The sequence below is a fragment of the Pinus tabuliformis genome, chromosome 2_1, assembly GCF_031772625.1.
Source record: "Pinus tabuliformis cultivar Carrire ecotype Pingquan chromosome 2_1, CPIR1, whole genome shotgun sequence".
In the NCBI taxonomy this organism is placed as follows: domain Eukaryota; kingdom Viridiplantae; phylum Streptophyta; class Pinopsida; order Pinales; family Pinaceae; genus Pinus; species Pinus tabuliformis.
This window is the reverse complement of record NC_142299.1, coordinates 411,566,977-411,585,223: the sequence shown is the minus strand read 5'-3', so window position 1 is coordinate 411,585,223 and position 18,247 is coordinate 411,566,977.

Below are 18,247 nucleotides of genomic sequence, written 5' to 3'. Positions count from 1 at the left end.
CAACAGAGCTCCAAGGGTTGTGCCTGCTGCATCAGTCAAAATATGAAAAGGGAGGGACCAATTGGGACCCCTCAATACTGGTGCATTTGACAACATGTCATTTAGTACCTGAAAATCATTTTGACAATCAGTGTCCCATGAAAAATCAACATCTTTAGCCAATAATTTGAACATAGGAGTAGCAAGTTGAGTAAAATTTTCAATAAATTTTCTATAATACCCTGCGTGCCCTAGAAATCTTGCTACCTCTCTCTGTGAAGTTGGAACTAGAATTTGTGAAATCACATTGATTTTTGTAGGTTCAACCTTTATCCCAATTTTAGAAGCATGGTGGCCAAGTACAATTCCCTTAGTTTGCATCATTTTACATTTTTCATTGTTGAGGGATCAGTGAGTTTCTTGACAGCAAATCAAAACCTTTTCTAGATTTTCCAAAGCCTCCTAAAAATCATTGCCATACATTGTATAGTAATCCATGTATACCTCCACAAAATCATGTATAAGGTCAACGAAAATGGCTAAAACAACCCTTTGAAAAGTGCTTGGAGCGTTACACAACCCAAATGGAGGGATTTGTAGGAATAAGTGCCCCAAGGACAGGTAAAGATAGTTTTCTCTTGGTCTTCTGGGGCTATTTGGATTTGATTATAGCCAATGTACCCATCTAAGAAAGATAAATATTTTTTCCTGTATAAGGTATCCAGTACTTGGTCAGTAAAATCTAGAGGAAAGTGATCTCTCAAGTTGGATTTGTTTAGCTCCTTATAGTCAACACAGATTCTCCATTTTCCATTTTTCTTGGGAACAACCACAAAGGAAGATATCCTTTGCTGTTGGAAATAGGATATATAAAATTTTCACTCAACCGTTTTTGGAGTTCATCCTTTACAATTTATTTAAGAGTTGAATTCATTCTCCTTTGTGGCTTCCTCATAGGTCTGATTTCTTCACTGGTATATATGTGGTGTATGCAAGTGTCAAGATGAATTCCTTTCATGTCCAGGTAGTCCAAAGAAAATGCCCCAAATTTTTTTTAATCATTTCTACCACCTGTTGTGGTCATTCTGTACTTAGGTCTGTACCTATATACAATGTTTTTTCCAGGGCCAATTTCAACAGGTTGAGTGCCTAGCTCCTTGTTTTCCCCTATGACTACAATACTGAATGATGCAAAAACAATAAGATAATAGGTTTCCTAAAATTCGGGGATAAAACCATGATTGTAACCACTAAAAGAAACAGGTTATTAAATCCATCTTATATCAAATAAAAATTGTTGCAAGACATATTCTTCTTATTGCTCTTGAAATCCCCTTGATTATTCTAAGGTTAAAAAAGGGAGCATACATTCTTCCTCTTAGTCAGGTTTATCCAACCAAAGAGGGATTTCATTTGCTAATTGAACATGTGGGAAAATTTTCAATCATTGGATTTGAGATCCATTAAAGTTTTTTGTTTCTCCAGTCCTGTAACCAATGATAACATTAGTAGTAGATAGCCAGGGTCAGCCTAAGACTATTGGGTGTCCCAGTTTAGTGGATTTGGGGGAGATTACTATGAAATCTATTGGATATTCCCAAGAGGCCATTGTTACAACCACATATTCCAAGACTCCAATGGGCTTGGCAATAGACTTGTATGCTAATTCCAACACAATAGGTGTGGATCTTACCTGGTTTAGTTGCAGCAAGGTCATGGTGTCAATGCTCATTGTGTTAATGGATGCTCCCTAATATACTAGAGTGTTAGGCAGAAAAGTACCATTGATTCCTATAATTACCAATGGATTCCCTGGATCATCATATTTTTGTGGAAATCCTGATATAATTTCAGAAATTGGCTAGGTTTGGTTGTTATTTTTCTTTCTTCCAGGTTTCTTGATATAAATATCCCTAATAATTTTGTTGTGTTGGCATTATGATACAAGTGTTGTCCTTGATGGAAACTCACTCAGAGGTATGATACAGGTGATGGTAACTCAATCAGAGGATAGATCTCAATACAACAGGTCAAGAGAAAGATATATGCAGGTTCATTGTGACCAAGCCGCGTATACACACGAGTTAGACGTTCCAAAGATGCGTATGTGTATACACGCACTTTCACGCAAGGAAAAGCGTGTACATGTGGGAAAGTTTATTTTTGGGCCCATGGTATTTAGACCTATGGTTTTGGTCCTTGGTATTGCGTCCGAAGTGTTGAACCCAAGTATTAGGTCCCTAGTATTATTTCTACATGGTTTTGGACCATGGTATTGAGAGAAGCCTAAACCTATATAAGGAGAAGATCATTAGGCAAAAGTGGAAGAGCAAGGAATGCTTGTCTGACGAAGTGTGAAGATCGAGTATGCTGGTTATGGGTTTGTGATGCGTGGCTCAAGATTGGAAATGGCAGCGAAGGTATAAGTAATTATCTTTAGATCTGTACACGGGTTGTCTCTGGTGAAAGCGCATATACACACGGTTTTGATATAGTCAAGTAGCATATGCATTATGAGATTTGGTGTTTCAGGTTGCTGTTGGTTCTAGTGGTTGTTGCAGAGTTATGGGCTCTGGTCTGCGTTCTGGTAACTGTGTTTTGATGACAGGGTTTCAGTGATTCAGTATTGGGTGTTTTAGAGATTTATGATGCAGGTATAAGTTGATGATTGTATTACAACAGTGATTGTTTTGTATTTATGGATCCAGTCTGAAAATTGATGAAACGTGGTCCCTGGAAGAAAAAAGGAAGGTTGTAGCCTTCTGTAGGTTATCACCTACGTACTAGTATTTCAGCTAGTACAAGAGCTAAGGGGGTTATAGCTCCCTTCCAGAAGAAGATGAATAACGAGAGAGGGTTGTAGCCCTCTACCAGTTGCAGCCTGTGTGCTGGTAAAGGACTGCACTAGTACATTGTAAAAGAAGTTTCTTATTAAAAGGAAGATAGAAACAAAATGCAGCAGGTGGTTTTCACCCACATTGGGTTTCCACCTTATATCATGGTGTTCATGTGTGCTCTTTATGTGTTATGATCTGTTCTATTTACTGTTCATATGGTTAATAACGTTCTGATGCATTCACTGAAGATGAACTAACTAAAACATAAATTTTACTGGATGTACGCTAGTTGCATTTAACACAATTGCATATATACGCGGGTATCCTTAACTGAAGTAGCGTATATGAAACTGAGTATGAAATGAAAGAGTATCTGATTTTCTAATATGATTCACCCCCCCCCCCTCTCAGTATTATTTCCAGGTGTGGATCTTACCTGGTTTAGTTGCAGTAAGGTCATGGTATCAATGCTCATTACGTTAATGGATGCTCCCTAATATACTAGAGTGTTAGGTAGAAAAGTACCATTGATTCCTATAATTACCAATGGATTCCCTGGATCATCATATTTTTGTGGCAATCGTGATATCATTTCAGAAAATTGGCTAGGTTTGGTTGTTATTTTCTTTCTTCCAGGTTTCTTGATATAAATATCCCTAATAATTTTGTTGTAGATAGGTATGTCTTTAATGTCCTGTAGTAGAGGGATATATATATAAACATTTCTTAATTTGGATTCCAAATCATATTCCATAGGTATTTCATTTTTCCTTACAAGTAGTATTTCTGGGAAAGGAGGTTCCAATGCTTCCAATGGTTCTTGTGGTTCTCTCGTTACATCATTCTTTTCAATTTCCTTATGTTCATTATATTTGTTTTTAGATTCTATTTTGGAATCCTCCTCTTGTATAACCACTGTTGATTTATTATTATTAATCATTTTCCCATACCTAAGTTGAATTTCATTTATAGGGAAAGAAGTGATAACATAGGTAGGAAAATGTTGCAGTTCTATGTTTTGCACAGGCTGAGGAGGTATGTTATTAGGATTAGATATGGGTTGTGCAGGATGTTATGTTGACCTTGGAGGATTTTAGTTAAATGATGGTTGCATCTTCTGTGAATATGGATTGGCATTTTGAGGTAATAGTAGTGGATGTTGTGGTCGGGGTGGTAATGGTAACACAGATTATTGTTGTGTGGGATAGGGTGGGTTATACCCTTGCTAGTATTGAGGCACATTGGGTGTGTATAGCATATAAGGTGAATATTTTGGTTGGTAATGGGGATATGAGGGTGCTGGAATTTGGGACTAATAAACATTCTCATAAGCGTTTCCTCTCCATCCTTGATTCCAGGGTGAAGTTTGAGGTGGTTGGGATGACCATGGAGAATAAAGTGTTTGTGGATTCCATGGTTGATACTTGGGAAAAGACTGCATATTAGGGTCTTGATAAGAATTAATATTTGGTGCCCTCCATGGTGGTGTTCTATAAGTTTGAGGAAGCTCACTTATTTCAACCCCTCCTGTATAAATAGCTTGTAGTCCTGGAAAGGAAGGACATTTTTTAGTGGGGTTATCATGTGTACAAATCCCACAAACTTCTATCACATTCATAGGACACTCTCTTTAAGCATGTTTCCTTCTACACTTAGGACAGAAAATGGCTAAAGAGGCCTTCTCCTCTTCCCTTTTTTTCTTGATTTTAAGAGTTTCCAATTGGTCACTAATATTGTACATAATCTATGTCTTAAATTTTTCCAAAACATTCCCTAACTCAGTTCAAGTAACTCCTTGTACAAGTTTAGCCATTATGGATACAGAGTCTCTTAGACTATTATGAATTCTCTTGCCTACTTTAGTTTGGCTTCTAGAATAGGTTCTACAAAGCTCAGCTATCTCAGAAAAATATTTCTCGTAGATGTCTTGTTGGACCTCCAAAATTTCATCCTCTTTTACCCTCATTTCCATCATTTTACCATATTCCGTAACTCTTTACCATATTTTGTAGCTCCATAACCCTACGTTAATAACTATTTTCATGATCATATGGGTTTATCATTATTATTTTCCAAGTAGTTTATTTTAAGTATTTTAACAGAATTTATGATTAAATATTAGGAAATTAACATGTTTTCATATCTATCTAAAAGTGGTACGAGTTTTATGATATTGTAGGCCTATTTGAAGATTCTAGAAGGGTCCTATTTGGCTACTCAACCACAAATTCGAATTTCAATTCCAACTCATGAAGATTTGTGGGATATTTGTAGAAGATTTGGATCAATCACTGAGCACATTCAAAGGAGAAGAATCATGGATGTTTTGATATGTATCTCCTATCAAAACTAGAAGATAATTTTGAGAGGATTTGTATCTCATATTTTTAGGTGATTGGTTGTAACCACAAGAAATAAATGTGGATCTAGGAGAGATTTGTGGATCTATATTTATTGACTAGTTGTCTTAAGTTTTTGTATAAATAGAAGTTCATTCTTCATACAAAGGAGTTCCATCCAAGATATCTAATTTGTAAAGTGAGGACAGAGAGGAAGATATTTTAATTATTGTAATATATTTGGAACTTTCTCCAACTTCATTTTATGGAATACATGTTGTTGCTTTGATCTCCAAGTTTTGATAATCATTTGGTGTGCTTGTTGAGGAGTGGAGGGCCCCCATCAACCGAAGCTTGTGCACCTCTTTCCTTTGTTGTAAATATTTATATTATTTTATTTATGCAAGTTTAGTTTAGTTTCTTTTATGTTATTTTGATTATATGTTTTATTTTGTTTTGTTAATATTGATTTAATTTCCTTATGTTTGGATGGGATTGGATTTCATTAATGTTGTTTTGTTAATATTGATTTAATTTCGTTATGTTTGGATTAGATTGGCACACTATTAATCTCAGATTAGTAATCTCATAGGCTACTAGATTAAATTACTTTTTCATTTCATATCTTAGATTAGAATTGTTGATTTTTGTAGAGCTAGTCTTTGAGAGAGAGAGTGATTGAGAGAGAACATGTGCACTTGATTTTCATTTGCTTTCATTATTAGTTTTGTAATTAATTTCAAGTTTCTTGCATTAGATTAATCTATTCTGAGAAATAATCACCTAGTACATATAGCACATGTATACCTTATCAGTTCACGAACCCCGAGTTGACAATTTAATGACAAGAATTTAACTCACAATTAAATCACCTAACATTTTGGCACCGTTGTCCAGGAGGTATACATAGCTTCTTATTTTGAAAGTTTAGACAACTTGTGATAGTTTCATTCACTCTTAGATGCATGGTTAAAAGCATATTAAAATCATTTATGATGCATATTAAATATTCAATATTTTGTACTAATCTATATGCAAGGAAGGAAGTATCAACTAGTTGGAGTAACTCACAGTTTGAAAGATGTCCTTCCAATAACTTTCTCGAATCCTAGCAATAGCTAAGATATCTTCCTCCAGGAAGAGTATATTTTAACTACATTCATAAACTTGTCTATCTCTCCACCTTCACAAGAATATCTTCATGTCTTTTTTGATTCCTCTTGTCAATCTATTGAAGGGACTAAAGAATCATGGAATACTTTTGATGGGGAGCAACCACTAGAATCTAAGATTTAGGGATGCATAATAAAGAAGGATATTCAATTTGATCTAAACCAAGAAAGGAATCATGAATGTCATAGCTTTATTGAAAGATCGTTCCAATTAGGTATCAAGTCACATCACTCTTTCATTCTTCCTTCTTGATCCCATTATCAAAACAACTGGTCTTTCATGCTTTGATGCACTTTAATGCATACTTTTCAAACCTAAGAATGAATATCTTTTTACTCTTGTTACGCACATGGTTACACTGGAAATATTCATACACTTGAACCAATTTTTCTATTTCCAGTAGAGTAGGAAAAAATCAATAAATAAAACCAAGTGTGGTGATGTTTTTAAGTTTTTTTTGTTAAGTTAGATTTTATTTTATTTCCAATTTTATTTTTGGTGGTGCAATAAGAGCCACCTCACTTACTAATCATTTTGCAGGAAAATCTAGAAAGAGAGGATAACAAACAGAGTTTTGAGAGCCAAAATTTGAAGTTAGAGATCAAATCTTTTTACTTTGTCTTTCAAATTTTAGATTTCAAAAGAATAAAAAGTTGAAAAAATTCTTCAGTATGCTCTCTTCCTATGCCTTGTGCGATCTGGAAGATCAGATAGGAAAATTGAATAAAGTTAGATTTGAAATTTTGCAATAAAACTCGTAGATCTAAAAAATAGATAGGAGATCTAAATTCATTCTAAAAATACTCAAAATTTAATCTCCAAATTTCAATCGGATCTGTCTCAAAATTTGCTAAAATAATTTATTTTTCTTTTAAAACAAATCTAATTAGATTTTTCTCTAAAAATTCCAAAAATAATTCTTTAAAATAAAAGAGATAAAAATAAAAATAAAAATAAAAAATCCTAATTAGATTTGTTTGTTTTTTACAAAATAGTTTTTTAAATAGGAATTTATTTTTAAATAGAATTGAAAAAAAAAAAAATATATATATATATATATATATATATATACACCATTTTAAACACTCACACATAATACATAAAAAGTAAAAAGGATGTATTAAAAAGAAAAAGAAAAAACCTACGTAGGGTGAAAACAATAAAATGAAAACCAAGAGTATTTGTTTATAATGGAGGGTCGAGCGTTGGGTCGAGAACACAAGATGTGTTGCGGATTATTTACATGGAAAGTCATGGCTTCAAATATTACAATCTGTACAGGATTCGACCTTCATCAAAACCTACAATTATTAAAAACCCAACTATGATAATGCGAGTTTGATTGTAATTTGTAAAGCGGCAAGACAGTGAAACCATCCTGGTTTTTGGTCGCACATTCATTTAAATTGATTGTGGTCAGGCGTGCATCGAAACATGTTTTTAGTAGGAATCAGATTCACACATCTTATTCTTCGGTGGATTTTTTATTCCCATCTCACATGTCTTAGTCTCCGGAAGGTTTGTTATTTCTATGCCAACAGTGTGTGGGACTTCTAGTGACGTCAGCATTAGTTGTCGTGTACATGTCCGCACATTCCTCTATTCAACTGAAATCTAAAAATCTATAGAACTGTATCTATAGAATCAACACAATCTAGTTGCTACAAAACCAATCATCACCTACAGAATCGACACAATCTGGTAGTTGCAAAACTAATCATCAGCTGCAGAATTGACGCAATTCGGTAGCTTATGAAAATTTGGCTTGTAGTTTGTGGAGAAGAGGTCTCAAGTTCAAAATTGGCTAGAGACACATTGCTACATCAGCCTACCAAGTCATCATGCCATGACATCTGCCCACTTTAGCATCCACATCAGCATCATGTTGCCACGTGGCACCCATGCACAATTTTTTTCATGTTTCATAAAAACTTCAAACAGTCATAACTCTTTCATACGACATCAATTTTTGATGATTAAAACATAGTTGGAAAAATATCGACACGATCTATGCAATGAGAGAGTTTTAATCAGCATTTGAAGATATAAAAAATTGAATAAGTTATCAACAAAACACGAACAGGTAGTCCAAGGTACCACTTTCCAAACAAGTAAAAGTGTATTTATTTTTTCTTCCTTGAATTTGTTTTAATTATTGTTTCTGAGATTTTGTGTACATATCAGATGAAGAGAGACTAGTCACCTCTCTCTCTTGATAGTCTTACATTTTATTGCAGAAAAGTGCTAAGTTTTTGCAGGTTCCAAGGCGATGAAAGAATATCACAATATGCACGAATGCCTTTTAAAGACCAACTTTCTTTCAGAAGAGCATGTTCATTCCATGTCAAATCAAATCCATTACATCATTTATAATAAACAAGTCCTCTTAGATACCAATTTTACCATTGGTACTCATTCTAAGCCTACAATCGATCCATAAATTTCCATCTCCCTACTGCCAAACCATGATTTCAAAACTCATTTTCCCTTTGGAATATTCATACTTTCTTGCCTCATTTTCAGTCACCCTTAACCCAAAAATAAAGTCATTCGACTCCCTTATAAAGCTGAGTCACCTCATTTTCCTCTTCCTTTCTGAAAAATAAAACTTTCTTCATAATGAAAATCTTTCATATATGGCCCTTCAAATTATTATTTTCTATGCGTGCTAGATGATGGAGGATACATTAAGGCCTCCCTTCTAACAAGTCTTGACCCATTGACTCTAACACATCATCTACAATCAAGACTAAATATATTTCAAGTACCTTGAGGCTTTAATGCCTTAATGGCAATTTCTCTCGCCAATAAACAGTGGTAATAAATCAATGTTCGTTGTTTGTTGGATCTTCTAGGTGACTCAACTATGACACATCTATTTGTACCTAGTAAGATTTACTTAGGCATCTTGAGTGTCATATACGTCAATGGTGAGTAATCTTGTGTTGGTTAATGGCATTAATTAATAGCTAGTAATCCAATAATTTATCTTCTATGTTCGACATTGACACATCTATTCACATAGATAAGAATTATGCCACTGAGTGGGAACGAATGAAGACTATATGATTTCATCAGCTTGTAACAGGACTCATCTCAGAATTGAGAAATCGTAGCATTGTCCTAGCAATAAAGATTCCAATTTTAGATTAGATTCATCCTCTATTCATACAACCAAGAGAAAGAAAAAGCAGATCAGATTCTTTTACTTCACATTCCATGATCCAGCAACAACAGCCACACTCTTCTATATATATATATATATATATATATATATATATATATATATATATATATATATATATATATATATATATATATATATATATATATATATATATATATATATAGCTTGTCCACTTTTTAGGTAGGTGAAGGTATGTTGTTTTCTAATCTTTAATCATGTAATTCCTTAAATGTTGAAATTGTGATTTTGGAAAATCCCTCACCACATTTATATTCCCTTTCTCATTTGCCAAAAACTGAAAACACCTTTAGTTGGGGGGAAGGGATATCAATTCATATTCACATGTCACATTTCATTTCATCCTAACCAACATATTTTTCCCAATCGACTATTATTGCATTTTGATTCCAAAAGTTTATATGTTTTGCAATGATCAATTGATAAGCACATTAAATGGCTGACAACCACTATGGGGCCTTAAAAATGAATTCTCAATGTTTTCAAGTATTTTGATGCAACAAAAATAAGAAAAGTATTGTTACACAAGAACCAATACTCATAAATTTTTGGTTGTCACACAAGAACCAACCATAAAAAATATGTTGCAATCAAATGTCTTTCAAAGTACACTTTGCAAAGAGAATAAAGTTATCAAATGATATGATTATGCAAAGTTAAAAGAGAATCAATACAAATCCAAAGTTCATATAGAAGAAAAACATTTCAAGAAGATCAACTTATGATTAAGGGAATCAATGCAAAGTTGCATGAGGACATACTGTTAGGATATTCCGACACATAGGATATAGTTAAGTTCAACTTGGTCTAGTATAGAGTTAGGTTAGAGTTAGGTAAAGTGTGTTTCTTTACCATTGTACATTTTGTAACTTACAATCCGACGGTCACGATATGTAGTGATCCGACGGTTCACTCTCACCTCGGTATTACCGACACTTGATCCGTGGCTTGACACCCGATTGGTCCATGAGTTCTATTTAAAGCGCATGGAGGGTCATTGTTCGGGTAATCCGTGCATGAGAGAAGCTTATGTAAATTTTCATTCTTTGATTAATAAATTGCCTGTAGTACCCACGTTGGGACAGGCCGTGGACTGTTTCCCTCCTTGCACTCTGAGGGTTTTAACCACGTCAAAAATACTGGTGTATTGATTTGAGATCTGGTTGTGAGCGGTGTCCTTTTGGTATTCTTTCTGTGGAACTTACCCTATAAATTCCTACATGGTATCAGAGCTATTTGAGGGCCGCGTCCGTTGGTGATCCAAATCTGAAGCCGGTAGAACTGCATGCGGCTGTCGTTTCCTAGATCTGCTGTTTCTGACTGCTTTCGGGCCGAGAGGACTGCTCTGTTGCGTTCGGAGCATCTGTTCCAGTGAGGAACCCCTTTCGTTTCACGCGAAAAGGTTTCCGGTAGCCCTAGCTGCGTCATTTTTCAGATCGGGAGGTATACAGTGTTTTTTTCAGTTTACTGTTATTTTCTCTCTGCTTATTTCGGTCTCAGTTTATTTAGCCTTTTTTTTTTAACCGGATCTATACCTTTCATTTCTGCGTATGCTCTTTGCCCTGCGACTCTGTGCGATCTGGGCAAATCAGAAACAGAAAGGAAGGATTTTTCTCATGCGTATGCTCTTTTCCCTGCACCTTAGTGTGATCTCGGAAAATCAGAAACTTTGAGAAAAATATTTAGTTTTTCGGCTAAAGCTAACTTTGAGATTTTTTTTTTAAAATTTCTAGTTTTTTGGCTAAAGCTAACTTCGAGCCGCAAGGTTCGTTTTTCTTTGCATATTCGTGTTGGGTTTTGTGTTTTGTGTTTTGTAGGGAAAAAGAGCTTTCTCAAGGCAAGCACGCAAACCGAGGCCCCCCCCTCTCTCTCTCTCTCTCTCTCTCTCTCTCTCTCTCTCTCTCAAATTTTTTGTATAGATCAATTGGTTCAAAGCTATTTTAAGAGAGTAGAGGTCTTGGGTTCAAGTCTCCATTTTGTGGGGGCGGATTTTTTCATTCCCGCACATTCGCGCACTTTGCCGGCAACTTCAACAATTATTTTTCAAAAAGCCATAACTTCTTCATCCGGAAGCCGTTTTTTTTAAAACCGCCTTTTTTTTCGAGATCTATCCATTGGAACACTTACTTTCAGCATCTTCAGCTTCAGTTTTTTTTTTAAAAAATGGAAAGCCCATGCCAAGTCATTCTTGACAGCACTAACTACTTCCAATGGGTAGCCTACATCGAAGATTTACTTAGAAGTAAAGGTCTCTTCAGAATAGCCACAGACCAAGAGAAGAAACCAAAAGATGAAGACAAGGCGGCAAAATGGGAAAATAGACAAGATCAAGCACGTGGTTTGATAGGGATGTCTATTTCTCCTGATCTTAGATTCCACATTGCAGAACTTGAGACTCCTCATGAAGCATTAGAAAAACTTGCTAAAGTTTTTGGGATTAAAAATGAAATTAGAGCCCATCAACTTGAAAATGAGCTGCTTACTTTGGATCCTAATAATTTTTCTTGCATTGAAGATTTCTTGTCCAAATTCAAGAACCTTAGATATCTCTTGGAAGGTGTTAAAGTTAAGAAAGACGATGGTAACCTTATTTATTCCATCCTTACTAAGTTGGGACCAGCCTACTCTGTATTTGTTTCCACTTTCCATTCTACAAGAGAAGCTTTCATTTGTCAAGGACAAGACTACAAGCCCCCTTCCTTTGACTCCTTTTGTGATTCCTTAATAAGAGAACAAGAAAAACTCTTACACCTTGGTCTTCTTAATCTTGGAAACTCTTCCACGAAAGCATTAGCCGCCCAGCAGCAACCAAATTCAAAGAATCCTAAGAAGTCATATCCTCAAAAGAATGGTCCTAAACCATTTCAGCCTCAAAATGAAAGATCATTTCAGCAAAATGATAAGACCAATAAAAACAAATGGAAGAAGACTGATAGACATTGTAACTTTTGTAATCGAGATGGCCACTTAGAATCTAAATGCTTTAAGAAGATGGAAGCCTTGGAAGCCGCAATGAAGAAACATAACATCCATGTGGAGCCTACTTCAACTTCAACTTCCGGAATGGCACTTTCTGCATGTCATTATCAATCATCTCAGTCTGGTTATGCATTAAATGTATCTTCTTCTTCTTCTCATTCTCATGAGTGGCTCATTGATTCTGGAGCCTCTTGTCACATGGCCAAAAACCAAGCCATGTTTTCTTCTTTAAATGATTGTAACACCAAAAATATATATGTTGGTGATGATAGATCTCTTAATGTTGTAGGGACTGGAACTGTTCATCTAGACAATGGTCAGTTTAATGATGTATTATGTGTTCCAACCTTATCCTGCAACCTTCTATCTGTCTATCAGATAACTCATTCAGGTGAAGGTAAAATTGTTGAATTTTCACCTCATGATGTTGTAATCAAGGATCTAAAAGATCCTAAACAGATTCTAGCTACTGGTCTTGCTGATGATTCCAAAAGGTTGTATAAGTTTCACAACTTTGGGTCATCAAATCTTCCCTCAGTATTTGTTGCTCATAATGATGAAGTGAGCAAACTTTGGCATGAGCGATTTGGTCACTTAAACTATCGCTCCCTTCAGAATCTATGTAAAGAAAATATGGTGACAGGTCTTCCTATGGTATCTTGCAGAGATGGTGTTTGTTCCGGATGTGTACTCGGAAAACATCATCGGGACAGTTTTGACAAACGTGCCTCTTGGCACGCCTCAGCCCCTTTACAGCTTGTGCACAGTGATTTATGTGGTCCTCTTCCTGTTGCTTCATTCTCTGGCTGCAAGTACTTCTTAACTTTCATTGATGATTTCTCCAGACGCACTTGGGTATACTTCTTAAAACTCAAGAGCGAAGTATTTAACACCTTTTTGGCCTTCAAAGCCTTTGTTGAAAAACAATCTGGACATCAAATTCTTAAGCTAAGAACTGATAATGGTGGAGAATATGTTAAAAACACATTCATCAACTTTTGCACTGAAAATGGAATTCAAATGCAACATATTGTTCCATACACTCCACAACAAAATGGTGTAGCTGAAAGGAAAAATCGCACCTTAAAGGAAATGGCTAATTGTATGCTGCAATCTAAAGGACTCAGTCTTAGTTTTTGGGCCGAAGCAATTAATTGTGCAAATTATATAATCAATCGCACTCCTACTAAGGTTCTAGAGAATATCACTCCAGAAGAAGCTTGGAGTTCCATTAAACCAGATGTAAGTCACTTTCGTGTGTTTGGAAGTGAAGCATGGGCCCATATTCCAGATGAAAAGCATAAAGCTTTAGAACCTAAGAGTGAGAAATGTACTTTTGTTGGATATTCTGAAGATGTAAAAGGATATAGACTTATTCCATTTAAGTCCAAAAATGTTATCATTAGAAGAGATGTAAAGTTTGATGAAAATAAATCGGCCTGCGAGCCTAGTCCGGCGGATGTGCCACCTCTTCCTATCTCTTCTATCTTTGAAAACATTTCTTCTTCAGATGATGAAAGCGAGGATGATAATCCTCCCCCTCCTTCTCAGGATCCTCAACTTCCACAATGGGTCCGTGCTACTCGGGATGCAGCAGGTGATCTTGCCGGTGATCCCACAGATCAGCGACGTACACGTTCTCAGTTTGAAAGAGCCTCTTCTTTACTGGCTCAAGCTCCAGTAAATCATGATCCTGACACTTTTGCAGAAGCTTCAGGCCATCCACATTGGGAAGTAGCTATGAATGAAGAATATCATTCATTGATGACAAATGATACATGGGATCTTGTTCCTCTACCAAAGGGACGCAAACTTGTTAGATGTAAATGGGTTTACAGAACCAAGTATGGACCAGATGGGAAAGTTGATAAACATAAAGCTCGTCTCGTTGCTAAGGGCTTTTCACAGGTTGAAGGCATTGACTACACTGAAACCTTCTCCCCTGTTGCCAAAATGAACTCTATCCGCCTTGTTCTTTCCCTTGCTGCCTCTTTAAAATGGGAATTCCATCAGATGGATGTTAAATCTGCCTTCTTGCATGGGGACTTGCAGGAAGAAATCTATATGGAACAACCCATTGGCTTCATACAAACAGACTCCAGCCTTGTTTGTCGACTCAAGAAATCCCTTTATGGCCTCAAGCAAGCTCCTCGGGCTTGGTATGCCAAAATGGATAGCTTTCTTTTAGAATCTGGCTTTTCTAGGTGTCATTCTGACAATACTGTCTACACCAAGAAAGTGGGCAACTCTCTTATCATCCTTGTTCTTTATGTTGATGATCTTATTCTTACTGGTAGTGATCCAAACCTTATAAACCATGTGAAGTCCAGCCTTAAAAAGAAATTTGAAATGACAGACTTAGGACACTTACACTATTTTCTCGGTCTTCAAGTCTTGCAATCCCAAGAGGGTATTTTCCTTTCCCAGTCCAAGTATGCTTGTGATATTCTTCGTCATTTTCACATGGAAGACTGTAAGCCAGCCCCTTCTCCCTTTCAGTCTGGAGTCAAACTTTCAGTCTCTTGTACTTCTCCTGAAGTTGATGCTACCTTATACCGTCAACTTGTCGGAAAACTCTTGTATTTAACCCATACTCGTCCTGATCTTTCCTTTGTTGTTGGCCTTGTTGCTCGTTTTATGCAAAACCCCCGTGAAAGTCATTGGAAAGCAGCTAAAAGAATACTTCGTTATGTTCGAGGTACAGTACAGTTTGGGATTCATTACAGTGCCAAAGCAGCTCCTCTTTTAGTTGGTTTCACTGATTCTGATTGGGCTGGTGACCCTGATGATCGGAAGTCTACTGCCGGCTATGTCTTCACTCTTGGTTCAGGACCTATTACATGGGCTTGTAAGAAACAAGCTGCCATTTCTCTTTCATCAGCAGAAGCAGAGTATCGTGGTGCCGTGGAAGCTAGTAAGGAAGCCTTGTGGCTTCGTCAGATCCTATCAGAGTTCGGCTTTGAGCAGCAGCATTCAACCACACTTTGGTGTGATAATCAAAGTGCCATTCAGCTATGCAAAGATCCAGTTCAACATCAGCGCAGCAAAAACATTGAACTACACATGCACTTCATCAGAAAGCTCATTCATGACCATGTTCTTGAAGTGCAATATTGTCCAACAGATGATCAGGTTGCAGACATCTTCACAAAGGCTCTCACAGAGGCGAAGTTCACTAAACTTCGATATATGCTTGGAGTTCAGGAAGTTGTCACTAAGGGGGGATAGGCTCTAGTTCCTCCTTCCTTCTCCTATTGTGTCATATTTGTAAATCCTTCAATCCTATCCCAAGTTGTTCTTAAGGGGGGATGTTAGGATATTCCGACACATAGGATATAGTTAAGTTCAACTTGGTCTAGTATAGAGTTAGGTTAGAGTTAGGTAAAGTGTGTTTCTTTACCATTGTACATTTTGTAACTTACAATCCGACGGTCACGATATGTAGTGATCCGACGGTTCACTCTCACCTCGGTATTACCGACACTTGATCCGTGGCTTGACACCCGATTGGTCCATGAGTTCTATTTAAAGCGCATGGAGGGTCATTGTTCGGATAATCTGTGCATGAGAGAAGCTTATGTAAATTTTCATTCTTTGATTAATAAATTGCCTGTAGTACCCACGTTGGGACAGGCCGTGGACTGTTTCCCTCCTTGCACTCTGAGGGTTTTAACCACGTCAAAAATACTGGTGTATTGATTTGAGATCTGGTTGTGAGCGGTGTCCTTTTGGTATTCTTTCTGTGGAACTTACCCTGTAAATTCCTACATATACAACATCTTCAATTGGGGGGAAATGTTAGGCCTCGAAAATGTCATCCTCTTTTACCCTTATTTCCATCATTTTACCATATTATGTAACTCTTTACCATATTTTGTAGCTCCATAACCCTACAATAATAACCATTTTTATGATCATATGGGTTTATTATTTTAATTTTCCAAGTCATTTATTTTAAGTATTTTAAGAGAATTTATGATTAAATATTAGGAAAGTAACATGTTTTAATATATATCTAAAATTGGTATAAGTTTTATGATATTGTAGGCCTACTTGAAGATTCTAGAAGGGTCCTATTTGGCTACTCACCCACAAATTCCAATTCCAATTCCAACTCATGAATATTTTTGGGATATTTGTAGAAGATTGGATCATTGACTAAGCACATTCAAAGGAGAAGAATAATGGATGTTTTGATATGTATCTCCTATAAAAACTAGGAGAGAATTTTGAGAGGATTTGTATCTCATATTTTTAGATGATTGGTTGTAACCACAAGAGATAAATGTGGCTCTGGGATAGATTTATGGATCTCTATTTATTGACTAGTTATCTTAAGTTTTTGTGTAAATAGGAGTGCATCCTTCATACAAAGGAGTTCCATCCAAGAAATGTAATTTGTAAAGTGAAGATTGTTATGAAACTAGCTCACAAAAAGATAGAAAATAGAGATCAACACCTTAGAATTCAGCCTCTTTGAGGGGGCAACCTCCTTTACATTACACAAATGAGCAATTCTTGGATGATCCAAATGACAAAACCTCCTTTCTATATATAGGAGTCTAAGGAGTCACAATATAACCCAGCCGACCTAACAATAATAATATAAAGCCACAAAAATAACAATAGAGGGATTCTATGGGGCACAATAATAAAAATATGGGGACAATAGGGGCACAACGGTATTAATAAGGGATACAACTACAATAGTAATGGGGTAATCACTAGTATTATAGGGACCCAACATGACCCTCTCCTTCAAAAAAGTGTTGTCCTCAACGTTTGAGTAGTTCTGGATGCTTCTGTATAAAATTCTCATCCTCCCATGTGGAATCTTCAGCAGATAAGTTCTTCCACTTGATGAGATACTCTGAAATTAATCGATTACGTAGCTGTCGAGTTCTTGTTTCTGTGACTGCTTCCGGTTCCAATATAATTTTTCCTTCCTCATCAAGTTCTGCAATATTGTTTGAATTGGGAGCTTGTCACCTATAACCTTCTTTAAACATGAAACATGGAAAACGGGATGCACTCGAGATGCTACAAGAAGCTCCAATTTGTATGACATTGTACCAATATTTTGCAACACCTTGTACAAACCATAATACTTTGGTGATAATTTATTATCCTTCTTAGCTTGCTTGAGGGACATTTGTTTATATGGTTGTAGCCGTAGGAATACCCAATCACCTACATCAAAACTTCTTTCGCTGCAATGTTGATCTGCATGTTGTTTCATTCTATTTTGTGCCAACACGAGGTTATCCTTTAAGAGTTGGAGGACTTGTTGTTGATGTTCTATGTGATGTTCCACTGCTTGAACCTTAGAATTTTCTCTTAAATATGATGTGATGGATGGTGGCTGATATCCATAAAGTGCCATAAATGGGGTCATTTTTGTTGCTGTATGGAAGGAAGTGTTATACCACCATTTAGCCAGAGGCAACCATTTGACCCATTGTGTCCGTTTATCAGATACAAAGCAACAAATATACCCTTCCAAACATTTGTTGACTATCTCAGTTTTCCCATCAGATTGAGGATGATAAGATGAGCTATGAGCAAACTAAGTACCAAGACAAGAAAATAATTCTATCCAAAAATTTCCAGTGAAAATGGGATCTCTGTCACTTACAATGGTCTTTAACCTTGCATTAAAACGGCACCAATTCCATTTCCTGAAGCATCACATTCGACCATAAAGGTTTTTGTGAAGTTCGGTGTAGCAAAGACCG